Source organism: Elaeis guineensis, chromosome 13 (genome assembly GCF_000442705.2).
Source record: "Elaeis guineensis isolate ETL-2024a chromosome 13, EG11, whole genome shotgun sequence".
Classification (NCBI taxonomy): domain Eukaryota; kingdom Viridiplantae; phylum Streptophyta; class Magnoliopsida; order Arecales; family Arecaceae; genus Elaeis; species Elaeis guineensis.
This window is the reverse complement of record NC_026005.2, coordinates 47304810-47321425: the sequence shown is the minus strand read 5'-3', so window position 1 is coordinate 47321425 and position 16616 is coordinate 47304810.

The following is a 16616-nucleotide window of genomic DNA, read 5'->3' as shown; positions in this document are numbered from 1 at the left end:
AGAAGAGAGAGAATTTTCCTCTCTCTCCTTTCTCTCTTCTTTCTCTCTCTTTTCTCTCTCCTCTCTCTACCTTCTCTCTCTATATTTTCTCTCTCTAGATCCTCTCTCTAGATTTTTCTCTCTCTTTACGGATTTTGTCTCTCTAGGATCTTTTCTTCCTCTCTGATTGCATCATGAATCCTAGGATAAACTTGAAGATGAAAATAAGATGATCTGAGATTGCTCCGAAATTCGTGCGATAGATCTGATCCCAGTCCGATCCTATTCGAAATTTGTAACACTTGATTCATATTGAGTCACCCTGATAGGACCTCTGATGATCTCGATCATGAGTGCCTCATCGGAAGGATGTGAAGGTTTCTCTCTCTACTTTCTCTCTCTACATTTTCTCTCTAGAATTTTCTCTCTCTTCATGAATTTTCTCTCTCTAGAGGTCTTATGGATCAGTGGAGGATCCAGATACTTAGGTAAATCCTAATTTTGGTTAATCTTAAGAGAGATCCTCGATTAGTGTTATTAGGATCGATTATTAGTAATTTTCTCCATATATGATTTTTATATTGATCGGGGTCATGAAGAGATGATTGTCTGCATATGATATCGAGTGGAATATTTTGTTAAAGAAATTCATAAATCAAAGAAGAACATTGATTTCTGTACTTGGATCAGTCACCGGTAAAGGTAAGAATCTCTGTACATTATCACTATTATATATATGCTATTTTACTGTTGGTCTTGCATCGTTGGTTTTGCATCGTCGGATTTGAGATCGATGAATTTATTATACCTGAGATACTATTATTTGATTTTGAGCATGAGTATGTTATGTCAATATATATGTATCAGAGATTGATGGCAAGATTATATGGATATGACATATCTGAATTGATCATAATGCAAGTCAGAATTGATTTGATGAAATCAACACATAATGATTAAATGAAAAGAAAGAGATATATGTCATGGACTAGTTTTGTCATGTGGAACAGTCCGCCAGGAGCTTATGCCTGGGACAGCCCCCACTGACTTACAGGTGGATCAGTCGGTCAGGAGCTCATGCCTGGGACAGCCCGCTAGGAGCTTATGCCTGAGACAGCCTCTCACGGGCTTTGGTACGTGGGACAGCCAGCCAGGAGCTCATCCTGGGACAGTCTTGAAAGATTTTTTAAGTGGATTCGATCCGGATGATGACTGAGGTATAGAATTGGATAGTCCAGAACCAGAAAGAAAAGGTTAAGAATCATGTGATTATGAAAAGAGAAATGAAAGATAAGACATGAAATAATTATTGAACAAAAGGGTTTCACCTGTTAACATATGATGATGCATCTATTTTAACAAGATAGAAAATTTATGGATGTTTGCATTATTCTGGACATTAAATATGAGATTTTATATTTTATTGCTTATTTTTATTTTCAGATTATATTACTATATCAGTGTAATATGGGAATTCTTACTGGGCTGTAAAGCTCACACCCTTCCATCTTTCTTTTCTTCTCAGAGACACAGGACGTTCATGATTGGCTATGGCTTAGATTTATGGGTACGCAGATGGATAGATAGAGTGTCATAGTACCTGATCAGAGGATTGAAGAAATTTAATTTGTAATTATGCAAGATTTTACAAATTATTATTGAAATTAATTGTTATGGATGTTAAGATTGTAATGATTTATTTTGACCTTGCATATTCTTTAGGGCTTGCTCTAAGGAGTGTGCGGCCATCACGTATCCGATCCGGGTGTTGGGTTTAGGGCGTGACAGAATAGTATCAGAGCTTAGGTTATGATCATTGGAGATTATGATATAAATGATTAGGATGTGATAGAATAATATCAGAGCTTAGGTTAAGATCACCAGAGATTATAAGAGATATTAAAATTTTATGTAAGGTCAGTAGGATGTGACAGAGTGGCATCTGAGCTTAGAGCTTAGGTTACATTTATTTGGAGACAATGATACAAGTGATTAGGATATGACAGAACAGTACTAGAGCCCAAGTTTAAGGTCACTAGGGATTGTCATATAAGTGATATCAAAACTTTGAGATTATAATCAATAGAGTATGATAGATAATATTAGAGTTTAAGGTTATAATCATTAAGGATGTAATAAAATGATATTACAATTTAGGTTATGATCATTAGAGAATATGATTTAAGTGGTATTTGAGTTTAAGGTTATAATGATTCAGAATTATAATTTTAATGATATCTGAACTTAGGTTATGATCGTAAGGAACATGATAGATATAAAAGAGAAGATTCAATATTTAGATTTCGAATCAATAGATATTAAGATGAAATTTATGTATAAGTGGCATATGATATCTATAATAGAATCGATGAGTTATATCTTAGATTTTAATTAGTAAGGTTGACCTAAGTATGAAATGAGTTGACCTTGAAATAAAGTGGGAGGTATTGATAAGTTATGTTGAGTATACTAGAGGATTTTGGAATGTAAAACTTATATGATTGAAGATCATGATAATTTTTTTTATTTCGATGATAATTGTCTGAGCATTATGAATTTGGACTTATCAAAGAAAGTTAATTAGGGCATGGTCTAAGAAGAAATTACATCATATGAGAGAGAAATATTTTTGAACACTGAACCCATAAGAGGTCATATATGAAACTCAATCTTAGATGAAAAAAATATACTTGAATTTTATTATGAGAATATGAGATACACATCTTGGTAAAATTTTTGGTTACTCAAAATATCATATTCTGAATATGATTCCTTGATCTTTCAAGTTGCATTGAATTTCAAGTCAAAAATTTATTTTTCTAAGTGGATCAAAAGTATTTTGATATTGTTGTTAAATTAAAGAAAAAAATTGATTTTGTCAGAGTATGATATATAGGTTATAATGAAATCTTTAATAATTCGTATTACTATCTTTGGATTACATTTTAATTTTTTTTGTGATTGTTGAAGATGGTGAAGTGTATTAATTATTCAAGTCAAAGTTTGGATTATTTTTTTTAAATTGAACTAAGACATCTTGTTAGTATTAAATTTTGAATAACTTATACAAGGGACAAGATTTTGTATGGATTTATTGATTAATATTAAGGGTTGTGATGAAGGGAGTTCTATAAGAAATAATCAAGTTGATTCTGCTTAAGGATGCTGGCTTGAGTTCTTCTAGTTTGTCAAGTTAGAATTAATTCTTTTAAAAAGGAAGATTGATTTAGAAATTATCTAAATGATTGTAAGGTAAATCTAAGATTAACTCTAATTAATTCTAGACATGTTGGATTCTTGAAAAGTGATGAAACTTATACAATGATTTCAAATATAGAAAGTAGATCAAGATTTAATTTTATATGCTATATCCAAAGATAGTAAAGATAAAGAAACTTAAAAATTTTGCCCTAAGTCTTATATGAAATTTGAATGTTGGATCTATCCTGGATCGATCTAACATATAAGGATATTTTTATCTTTGATATAATTATATAATTTGATAAATTAAGATCAAAGTGCGCAGCAAAAGCATGATGGGTTAAATTGATTAGAAATATTAATTCTTTGATTCCGAAGATATTATGAAATACATTAGTTGTAAATAAAGAAAGATCTAATCTGATCATAGTCTGATAATTTTTGTCAGTAGATTGCTTCATTGTAGATAATACCAAAAAATTTTAGATATTTTAAGATTATTAACAGCTTGATAGTTCTGATATTAGTTCAAACTTAGAATGTCCTGACATACATCTCATATTTTTAAAAATTTAATATTGTTACTTGAACTGATATAGAAGATTGAGATTTTTCTTAAGATGAGAGTCTATATATAAAACTTGTTGGAAGATCAAGTGAAGAAAGAAATCGATGATTGTGAAGAGTGCCCGATGTTTGATCTTTATTTATTTTTCTATCAAGGGTAGCCTGAGATAATTATGAATTTGAGTGGAATGTATTAGACAAATAAGGGTGGTATATTAATACAAGTCCAAAATGTTACAGTTCTTCAAAAAGTTGAGAAATCAATAAGAGGAGATGAATTTGAAATTTCAAATAATTTTGTTATAACAAGATCATGAGAAATAAAAGACATGATGCATGTATATATGTATTTTTACAATATATCTCAAACAACATAACTTAATTTCGAGGATGAAATTATTTTAACGGGAGAAAAATGTAACAGCCCAGCCCACAGGGCTCTTGGGCCTTGCAAACCTGGAGAGCCCAAAACAGGGCCCGACGGGAGGAGGAAGACTCATAACCAGAGCCTTCTTCCTCTCTGACTCCGATAAAATCAGATCGATAGAGTCCGATTAGGGGTAGGAAATCACCTCTATAAAATTCTTTTTCTCTCTTCTAAAGCTAGCCATGACGAGCACCAGATTTTTTCTTTTATTTTTCTCGAATTTTTTCGTTGAAGCTGCGAATGTCCTCATCGTGTTCATCTCAAATACTCGTCGGAGACCTCACCGGAGTCGGAGGTAAATCCATCTTCTCCTTCCTCTCTTCCTTCCCCTCCTTTCCATGGCCTCGTGCACCCTCGCCGGCCGTTGGGATCGCCGAAAAATCCATAAAAAGGGCGAATCCTGTTTTGCTCTGTTTCGACCGGACTCTTTCCTCTGTTTTTCGGCCACCGGCGCCGCCGGTTGCGGCGTCTCACTCCCAAGATCGGACCCTCATATCTCTCTCTCTCTTCCCTGAAGGTTTTGGCCGCTGGTGACCGGCCAATGATCGGGAAACAAAAGAAAAGTAGCGATCCCCTATTTTCTGATCTCTTCTTCATTCTCGCCGGCCGAACCTTGCCGCCGGCCGTCCCTTGCTCCACCGCCGCCTCCACCTACTGTCGGACCTCCGAAGAAGTCGCCGCCTTCGCCGGAGTCAAGCCTCTTAACCCTCTCTGGTCCTCCCCCTGTTTCGGCCCAAAAGAAACCCACGGAAAGAAAAGAAGAAGGAAGAAGAAGAAGAAAAGAAAAGAAAAGAAAAAGGAAAAAGAAAAAGAAAAGAAAAAGGAAAAAGAAAAAGAAAAAAAAAAGAAAAGAAAAAGAGAAAGAGAAAAATAAAAAAATAAAATAAAATAAGAAGAAGAAGAAGAGAGAGAATTTTTCTTTCTCTCTTTTCTCTCTTCTTTCTCTCTCTTTTCTCTCTCCTCTCTCTACCTTCTCTCTCTACATTTTCTCTCTCTAGATCCTCTCTCTAGACTTTTCTTTCTCTTTACGGATTTTGTCTCTCTAGGATCTTTTTTTCCTCTCTGATTGCATCATGAATCCTAGGATAAACTTGAAGATGAAAATAAGATGATCTGAGATTGCTCCGAAATTCGTGCGGTAGATCTGATCCCCGTCCGATCCTATTCGAAATTTGTAACACTTGATTCATATTGAGTCACCCTGATAGGACCTCTGATGATCTCGATCATGAGTGCCTCATCGGAAGGATGCGAAGGTTTCTCTCTCCACTTTCTCTCTCTACTTTCTCTCTCTAGAATTTTTTCTCTCTTCATGAATTTTCTCTCTCTAGAAGTCTTATGGATCAGTGGAGGATTCAGATACTTAGATAAATCTTAATTTTGGTTAATCCTAAGAGAGATCCTCGATCAGTGTTATTAAGATCGATTATCAGTAATTTTCTCCATATATGATTTTTATATTGATCAGGGTCATGAAGAGATGATTGTCTGCATATGATATTGAGTGGAATATTTTGTTAAAGAAATTCATAAATCAAAGAAGAACATTGATTTCTGTACTTGGATCAGTCACCGGTAAAGGTAAGAATCCCTGTACATGATCACTACTATATATATGCTATTTTACTGTTGGTCTTGCATCGTTGGTTTTGCATCGTCGGATTTGTGATCGATGAATTTATTATACCTGAGATACTGTTATTTGATTTTGAGCATGAGTATGTTATGTCAATATATATATATCAGAGATTGATGGCATGATTATATGGATATGACATATCTGAATTGATCATAATGCAAGTCAGAATTGATTTGATGAAATCAACACATAATGATTGAATGAAAAGAAAGAGATATATGGTATGGACTAGTTTTGTCATGTGGAACAGCCCGCCAGGAGCTTATGCTTGGGACAGCTCCCACTGGCTTACAGGTGGATCAGCCGGCCAGGAGCTCATGCTTGGGACAGCTCGCTAGGAGCTTATGCCTGGGACAGCCTCTCACGGGCTTTGGTACGTGGGACAGCCGGCCAGGAGCTCATCCTGGGACAGTCTTGAAAGACTTTTTAAGTGAATTCGATCCGGATGATGACTGAGGTATAGAATTGGATAGTCCAGAATCAGAAAGAAAAGGTTAAGAATCATGTGATTATGAAAGGAGAAATGAAAGATAAGACATGAAATAATTGTTGAACAAAAGGGTTTCACCTGTTAACATATGATGATGCATCTATTTTAACAAGATAGAAAATTTATGGATGTTTGCATTATTCTGGATATTGAATATGAGATTTTATATTTTATTATTTATTCTTATTTTCAGATTATATTACTATATCAGTGTGATATGAAAATTCTTACTGGGCTGTAAAGCTCACACCCTTCCATCTTTCTTTTCTTCTCAAAGACACAGGACGTTCATGATTGGCTATGGCTTAGATTTATGGGTGAGCAGATGGATAGATAGAGTGTCATAGTACCTGATCAGAGGATTGAAGAAATTTAATTTGTAATTATGCAAGATTTTATAAATTATTATTGAAATTAATTGTTATGGATGTTAAGATTGTAATGATTTATTTTGGCCTTGCATATTCTTTAGGGTTTGCTCTAAGGAGTGTGCGGCCATCAAGTATCCGATCCGGATGTTGGGTTCGGGGCGTGACAATATGTAATGAGTTTTGAAAAGATGAACAACAGTAGATTGAAATTAGAAAGTGTTGATAGCATCTATGTCGATATCTTGCCCAATAAAATAGAAATAGTCTAGTAGATAATATGCAACAATCACTACAATAAAAAAAGACATTTGTGATGCAAAAAAAGTATCACAAATATTAAATTTTTATTATAAATAATTATTTATGATAAAAATTTCATTGCTAATAATTAGTTGTTAAAAATAGGGTTGCAGATAATATTTTGCGAATAAAAATTTTTATCGCTAACAATATTTTTTGTGATAAAATATTTTTATCAATTTTTTTTATTTTTTAAATTATTTGAATAAATTAGTCATGACATAAATTTACATCGTAAATAAAATATTAGCGATAAATTTATTTTCATCTCTAGTAAGATTATTTGTGATCAAAATTTTTCTTCATAAAAAATTTAAAAATATATTTTAATTTTTTTAAAAAAATAAATTACTTATGATGAAAAATTTACATCATAAAATTTATGTTGCAAAAAAATATTATTTGTGATAAAAATATTCGGTGGCAAATAATTTTAAAAAGATTTTTAAATTTAAAAAAATAAATTATTTGTGATGAAAGTCTTCCATCACAAATAATTTTATTTGGATGGATATTCCATCACTAATTAAAATATAATATTTTTTAAAAAATAATTTATAAATATATATTTTTAATTTATATTTTAAATATTTTATATTTATAATTTATAAAATTAAAATAAAAAATTTACACAATAAATTCATAAATAAATTTGATCATTTTATTATATTAAAATATAATTATAAAAAATAATTTTAATAATTACAAGAGATCCAAAATAAAAATAAAAAAATATAAAAATAAGTCACTGTCTGTCAAGCATCAGCATCTGGAGAAGGAGAACGGATGGAGTATGACGGACCGATCTACTGTTGCCTCATCAGCTCCATCATCTACTCTATCTACGTCATCCACTCGATCATCTATGTCTGGAATAACTAGTACGAGTCAACGCGTATAGCCAATTCATCAGCTCACTGTCAATCCTCAGCAGTCTATCTCTGTATCTCCACCAGTTGGGCATTGCAAGCAACATGGACATCAGCTCTAAATGAGCGTGAGGATGGGGGAGCTCTAATCCCATGCCCTAGCCCCCTAACGTAATAGGGTCTCTTACCAAGCATCTGGTCACAAATCTCATCATCTATGGGTGCGATCGAGTCCTCAGAGGTAGACTGAGATCTAATCTCTATCATACGTCCCTAAAAGTTAAAGTTATAGTTATTCTAAATTTATATTTAAAATCAAAATGCCAATGAAAAAATAATTAGAAAAACTTACATAAAGTTTCTAGCTCCCTATCGTTCACTCCTCTAATCGTCGCTAGTGGGTCCGCTGATAGATCTCGATCCTACCAGGAAGTTCGTTACTCTCTAGATCTCTCTGCAATTTGAGAATAATTAATAAAAAATTTTTAAATAGTTAAAGAGTTAAAATATACTAAATAAAAATTACTTACCATCAGCTCTATATGGCAAGCGAACAGCCTCGAACCCCCACAGTGCGAGATGTTCTGTCTCGTTCGATTCATGATATTTCGGACACATCAATCCTGTATAGTTAACAGTCAAATTAATAAGTAATTAACTGAATTTAAGAATAAATAATTTAATTATTAAACTATAAAAAAAAATTTGGATGCTTAACCTGATATGTCGGTTGCTCATACTTGCGGTATATGACAGCCCAGTCCTCGATACTGATGCTGTCATATGGCCACCACCGTGCTGCCTTCACCCCTTGGTCCTGCACTATAGTGTATTAGTGGTGATGAATGTGATGCTGGTAATCTTTGAAATACGAGCATAGATGATCATCCACAGCTCACCGCACATAATCATACTCGAAATCAACAATATCAAATATAGCCTGTCAATAACAAATATTATAAGAATACAGTACTAATTAAATATTTTATTAAATATTATTTTATCTGTAAGTGGCTATAGAAGACCTCCCTTTGAGCTGATGTAACGTGATGCCAATCGAAGAGCATCACAAGGATATAGCTGCAACATATGATACACAGTTTAGTCTGCTATGACTCGCACTATTCTCTAATGGGCATGGTGAAGTCATGCAAAATCTTGATATGGAGATGCTGTCTCTTGTGCTCGCATCTCCAATACTCTAAGGCGAGATTTTTCGACGGAACCCACTCTTGCCTCACCACCTGTAGAGAATGGCCTAAAACAATAATAAATAAATCATTAGTATGATAGCGATCTATAAACCTAATAGATATAATTAAAATCAAATTTTATTATATAAAAAATATTAAAATACAACTTGGACTCGCCTTTGCAGCACCCTTTGGCAGCTCTGATGGTGTGGCAGTAGAAATGGGGGAAGGCTCATCCTCAGGGATAGGCTGAAAACTCAAATATAGTCGTCTCTTTCCTCGCCATACCTGCAATACTTAAACCATGAATATAACTAACTTGGTATATAAATGAATATAATAATGAATAATAATAGTGAGCATGATCATCTTTCTCTTGGTGCCATACTTGCAATGCTCAAACCATGCATATAATAATTTGGCATATAAATGAATATAATAATAAATAATAATAGTAAAAAATACATAAATGCTAATGAATATAATTATATTGCATACCATTATTGCAAAAGAAGATTCAACAAAGAATATAGATCCATTCATCAATATCCGTATCCTCCTTAATTTATAGATCCTCCTTCGAATCACAATAATTAACTAATGTATCATCTTCTATCTCATCGTCATTTATGAACTGATCGTCATCCTTCGAATCATCAAGATTAAATACAAAATCAATTTCAACTTTGTTGGATGGCAAATTAGTCCTATTCAAAGGAGTTGTCACAAGTTCTTCGTCAATAAGGAGCTCGATCAATATTTATTCATTTTGAAACACTTCCTCTTCATGTCAATTTAAATTTTCGTCCATCTCTAATCAGATTGGTATGTTATATACACCTCTAGATATTATTCTTTGTACAACATGTAAATCATCTTAATACTTCAGATCCTTCAAATATATTACTTATTTTACTTGAGTTGCTAATATATATGGCTCATTCTGGTATTATATTCATACAAAATTTATATTAATAAAGTATGGATCGATATGAATACTGATCTTTTTATTGCTAATATCGCACTATTCATACTGAAATAAGAATACCAAATTATTGGATCCATACTTTAATTTTATGATGTCTATTAATACACCAAGATATTCAATCTCCTTTTTTTCTTCATATCCTATCGTAGCAATCCCACTATTCTGGATCCATCTTTGCATCTCAAACTCTCTTATATAAAATTTCATTCCTCCAGTGATACAGGATGCGTAGTGGTTAACCCTTCGATCGGAACCACATGCTAAATCATACAACTCATCAATCGCACTCTCTTTTTTATTAAAATGCTTAGATTTCATCTACAACATAATATAAAAAATTATATTGGTTCAAATAATTAATTTTATACTTATTAAAATATAACATAATACTAGTAGAACTTATATGATCTCCAAACTATTTGATAAATTTTTTTCTATGTCGATCATCAACATCTGTATTATTCTCCTTGGATAGTATACTCTTATGCTCACTACAACAAGTCATGATTTTTAATTTTATATCGATATAAAAAAAATTAATTAGAATACTAAAAAATATGCTAAGATGGTATTTACTCAATGAAATCTTTAATTTCTTCATAATTATTTAGAACATAGAAGTGTATCTTGGATAGCTCATTCACGTCCATAAACTCATATCTCCTTCCACCCATGGGTCGAACAGTTTGTTTGAATATGGATAGTGTCGGTTTATCATCATCCCATTCACGGTCTGCATTACGATCTGTACGATTGAATCTTGCTTCAATATTATCAAGATACATCAAGCAAAATGTGACATACTCTGTAGTTATATATGCTTTCACTATAGACCCTTTATTGCACACATAATTTTTTAAGATACACAAAAATTTATAAATAAAAATAAATTTAAATTTAACTAATATTTTTACATCTTATAATTGATATGATTGATAAAGGGATTATGATTTTTTTATTTTTCAATAAGATATATCTATCGATAATGTACCAATCCGACCAAAAGAGCTTTCTTTGGGAGATGAATAACCAGATGCACCATAACATCGAAAATGATGGTAAAAAAAAAAAAAATTAACTTACAAAGAATGAGCACAATATCTTTCTCAAACTTCTCAAGTAAGTTAATCTTCAATTTTTAGCAACACAATTCTCGAAAAAATACTTCCAACTGAATCAATGCATCTTAAACATCACTACTCAGATAGCCACACATGACCATAGGAAGCAAGTGCTGCGTCATCATATGAGAGTCATAATTTTTCATACTAGAGATATTATCATCATTGTTGCCAATACACCATGATATATTTGAAACATAAACATCAAAAAATTTTATGGTCTTGAACCATCTACAAAAATTCTTCTTCTCCTCACCAAATAGTTGTTGTGAATGTGTGGTGCTCCCACGCCTTGGGAGGCCATGAGAGGAGTCACGGCAACAGCTTCGAAAGGCTAGGACCAGGTATGAGTCCTAGGGCTAGGACGGAAGAGGTCCTAGAGAGAAGATTTATTTCTGCAACAGAGGAGCCTGAAGGAACCAAATCTAGGATTTCAGGGTTAGATCTTGAAACCTTTTCAAGATCAGGCAGTGGAAGACTAAAATAAATCAAAATTTATCTTATAAAATCAGAGAATCTCTAGATCTAAGATTCTATTACATGATTATTATATGATATTAAATCAAAAATTAAAATATAAAGAGCAAGAATTACATGTTGATCATATCAACATGTTTCTATACTACATCTAATGTATGTAATATGTAATAGATCAGATCTATTACCTTGCAAGTTAGATGTTCTAACTTTGCTGATCCAGACTTGAGGATGATGTTACAAGCCGCACATGTGTCCAGTCTCTAGAAGTCATCTACACGAGTCCATGAATCATGTTCAGAAGTACTAATCTAAGAAATCAGCATAGTATGCTAGTACTATGCTGATCCTTTTTCGATAGTCGATCAGATGCCTCTTTCTTCTTGATTTGAACTCTTCCAAAGATAAGAGGTAGGAGAAGGAGTTTTAAATGTGAGACACTCTCAGAAAACTCACAGATGGAGGAAGAAAAGAGGTGAACTCAGCAACCCTAGAAGAAGACCCTCTTCTTCTTCTCTTTGCTCTCACCTAGACACCTAGCCTTGTGTCTATTATATCTCTATGCCCTAACACTCTTTCTCCTTGATTTTTACATGCCCCAAAGGTCTCTCAATGCTCTATAATCTATAAAAATTTTAAGAAAAAATTCATCTTAAATAAAGAGATATAAAGAATCCTTGTCTAGGTCAAATACCTAGTAAAGAAAAATCCAAACAGGGCAAGACAATGAGTGCTCAACTCTTGGGTGCCCCCTCCTTCTTTTTCTACCATAGACCATCAGCAAAGGATGCACAATATATGCCATAAAAGCTACAAAAATCTCAAAAAAAATTTGAATAAAATCAGTGCCATAAGGAAAGCATTTTTGTTTCCTAAAATTCTATCTCATAGAATTTGAAATCCAAACTAATTCCTACTTTGACTTGGTCCACAACCACATACCATGTAAGAGAAAAAGAGTGGAATGCTTTGGGAATGCATGAAGGCCTGGGAGAGAAGGTTTTGTCACACAAAATAAGAGAGAGTGGGCATGGGAGGCTAAGGTGGCACAAGATGGAATTTTAGTCTTACTAGGATTCAATCTATGATTTGTTCAAATTTGGTTTCTCAAATCAAATCAAACCAAAACTAAATCAACCTAATTAAAATAGGTATTAACCAAATTAAAAATCTAATTTAATCAAATTAAATTAGATTTAAATCTGATTTAATTTTTTAATTAAATTAAAAATTAGGTTGATCCAAGTCCTAATTGAACTAGGACTAGTTTTTTCTTACACTTGGCTTATCCAATAAACCAATTGGCCTTGATCCAATCAAGTCCAAACCAAATCTAATTAAATCATATTCAATTAGACTTAATCTCAGCCCATTGGCTTAATCAAATTAAGCCAATTAGCAATCAAATTGCTAATCGATCCTCCTGCAACACTTGCACTAAGTTAAATGTCAATCGTATTAATCGTTTAATCCTAGAACGATTCTTAATCATTGATCAACCATCCGATCGGATTGTGAACTCTAATGTGTGTGACCTCATAGATCCAAACCTAAGTTAGTAGCACAAGAATAAATTTTTGTACCAATCAAAGTGACCATCTAGCAATGATACCCGACGGTCGGATAAGTCGAATGTGTAGAACAACATCCTTAGAATTCATGTGGATATAGTTTCCATATAATTCATCTCCTTAACCAAAATGTTCATAGGACACCTTAGAGTTCAACTGTCAACTCTGATCAGGTTATCCACATTGTATTTCAAAATATCAAATCCATCTGATGGATTATCCTGACCAAGGTTTTGCTAAATTGAAATACAGCGACTCATTCTTCTCCAACTCTTGGAGTGGTCAATCCCATCTTGATACACTCTGACTTCGCAAGTATTTGACTGTGCCTAGAAGCCTTCTGTCACTGAATTAAAAATTCAGTTAGTCCAGTACCAAAGTACAGTGAGTTGCTTGCAAGTCACTGAGGCGATCTTAGGTCTAAGAGATACTTATATCTATATCCCATCAGAGACATTCTCGACAGTAGAATGTTCTGGAGTTGGTCACATTCAATGATGATGTACCCTTATATCTCACCTGTATACCATACCAGTGTCTCCACACTCATTGGTTAAGAGGACAACCAACCCATATGGCCTACAGCGACCTATGCTCGATAGAAGCTGTCGTCCTTATTAACAACCTATCATTTCATCGTAAACAGTTTTAAGGACTAATCGATAAATCTTCTCTTTATTGAACTTAAATAGTCCTAAGGACTTCATCACAATAATGGAGTTTATTAGAAGATGAAAACTTATGATGAAAATGTCAAAAATATATTTTATTTATTAACAAATCAATTACAATACAAGGTTGCTCAACCGTCAACAGGTTGACGATTGACTTTTGGGACATATTTTCCAACTCTCACTTATCCTAAGGCCACTCGGCATAGTATCTAATACCCATCTTCGACTTATGGTTGTCGAACTCCTTAATCGCCAGGGCTTTAGTGAAGGGGTCGGTCAGGTTCTCCTTTTCGTCGATCTTCTGAAGGTCGACATCACCTCGATCTACGATCTTTCAGACCAGATGGAAACGGTGCAAAATATACTTCGTTTGCTGACGTGCTTTGGATTCCTTCGTCTGAGCAATGGCACCAGTGTTGTCACAGTAGAGTAGGACCGGACCATCGAGAGAGGGTGCTACTCCGAGCTCAGTGATGAATTTTCTCAGCCACACAGCTTCCTTCGCAGCATCTGATGCTGCGATGTACTCCACCTCATAAACAGAGTCTGCCATAGTATGCTACTTGGAACTTTTCCAGCAGATGGCTCCATCATTCATAGTAAAGATATAATATGACACGCTTCTACTATCATCATGGTCAGATTGAAAGCTGGAGTCTATGAACCTCACAAGTTTCAAATCTGACTCGCCATAAACCAACCATTGGTCCTTAGTATTTCTCAAATACTTAAGGATGGCTTTAACCACTTTCCAGTGGTTTTCTCCAGATCAGATTAGTATCTACTCACTACTCCTAGTGAGTATGCCACATCTGGCTTTGTACATATCATGACGTACATGATAGATCCCACGATTGAAGCATATGGGACTCTACTCATACGCTCTCTTTCTTCAGAAGTTGTCAAACAATCCTTCTTAGAGAGAAAAATTTCATGGCCTATCAGTAGATAGCCCTTCTTGAAATTCTTCATGCTGAACCTCTTCAGCACAGTGTCTATGTATGTGGACGGGGACAACCCAAGCATCCTTTTAGATCTATCCCTATAGATCTTCATCCCTAGGATGTAGGATGCTTCACCTAAGTCCTTCATGAAGAACTGCGATGACAACCAAACTTTTATTTCCTGTAGTGCGGGGATGTCATTTTCGATTAAGAGAATATCATCTACGTACAAGATAAAAAATACCACAACTGGATCATTTGTCCATTTATAGATGCAGGGCTCTTCTCCATTCTTAACGAAGCCATACATTTTGATCACCTTATCAAAATGCATGTTCCAACTCTGAGAAGCTTGCTTCAATCCATAAATGGATCTTTGAAGCTTGCACACCTTGGACTCATCTGTGGATGTAAATCCCTCAGGTTGTATCATATACACCTCTTCAGTCAGCTCTCCATTCAGAAAAGCTGTCTTTACATCCATCTGCCAGATCTCATAATCCAGATGAGCAACTATTGCAAGCATTATCCGAATAGATTTGAGCATTGCCACAGGAAAGAACATCTCGTTATAGTCAATACCATAATGTTGACGATACTCCTTGGCAACTAGACAGGCTTTATAGGTCTCCATCTTTCTGTTTGCGCCCCTCTTCCTTTTGAAGACCCATTTACACCCAATGGGTTTAACCCCTTCAGGTGGGTCAACTAATGTCCATACATCATTGACCTTCATGAACTCTATTTCGAATTTCATGGCTTCAAGCCATTTCTCAAAATCAGATCTCTGCATTACATCTATATAGGTGATCGGATCCTCATCGTTCTCATCGAGTTCGATGGGATCACTATTTCGGACCAAGAAATCGTAGTATCTGTTCGGCTGATGCGATACTCTACCGGATCGCCTTAATGGTGCAGGTACATTGGGCTCTGAATTTGATCTAATCAAATCCGACTCAGGTTCAGCTATTGGTGTCGGTCCTTCTACCTGTTGAACTTCATCAAGTTCAACCTTAGAGGCAACGGTTCCTTCACCAAGGAACTCTTTTTCTAAAAAGATTGCCTTAAGGCTAACGAATACTTTTTATTCATCAGCATGGTAGAAAGAATATCCTTTGGTCTCTTTGGGGTATCCTATGAATGTGCATTTGTCAGACCTAGATCCAAGTTTATCTATAACTAACCGTTTGACATAGGCAGGGCACCCCCAGACCCTAAGGTATGAAAGTGTTGGCTTACGCCCTATCCATATCTCATATGGAGTCTTAATTACAGACTTATTTGGAACTCTATTTAACAGATAACAGGCCGATTCGAGTGCATATCCCCAGAAGGATATTGGCAAGCTGGCAAAATCCATCATGGATCGGACCATATCTAACAGAGTCCGATTTCTCTTTTTAGACACACCATTATGCTATGGTATTCTTGGAGGAGTCCATTGAGAAAGAATTTCATTCTCTCATAGATATGTGAGAAACTCATCAGAAAGGTATTCTCCTTCTCGATCAGATCGAAGAGTTTTAATACTCTTCCCAGTTTGTTTTTCTACTTCTCTTCGGAATCGTTTGAACATTTCAAATGAATCCGACTTATGTTTCATTAGATAGACATATCCATATCTGGATAGATCATCTGTGAAAGTGATGAACTAGAAATATCCACCTCTAACACTTATACTCATGGACCTGCATACATCAGTATGTATTAGGCCCAAGAGCTCAGTAGCTCTCTCATCTTTTTCAGTAAAAAGTGACTTGGTCATTTTACCAAGAAGACAGGACTCACAGGTTGGAAGTGAT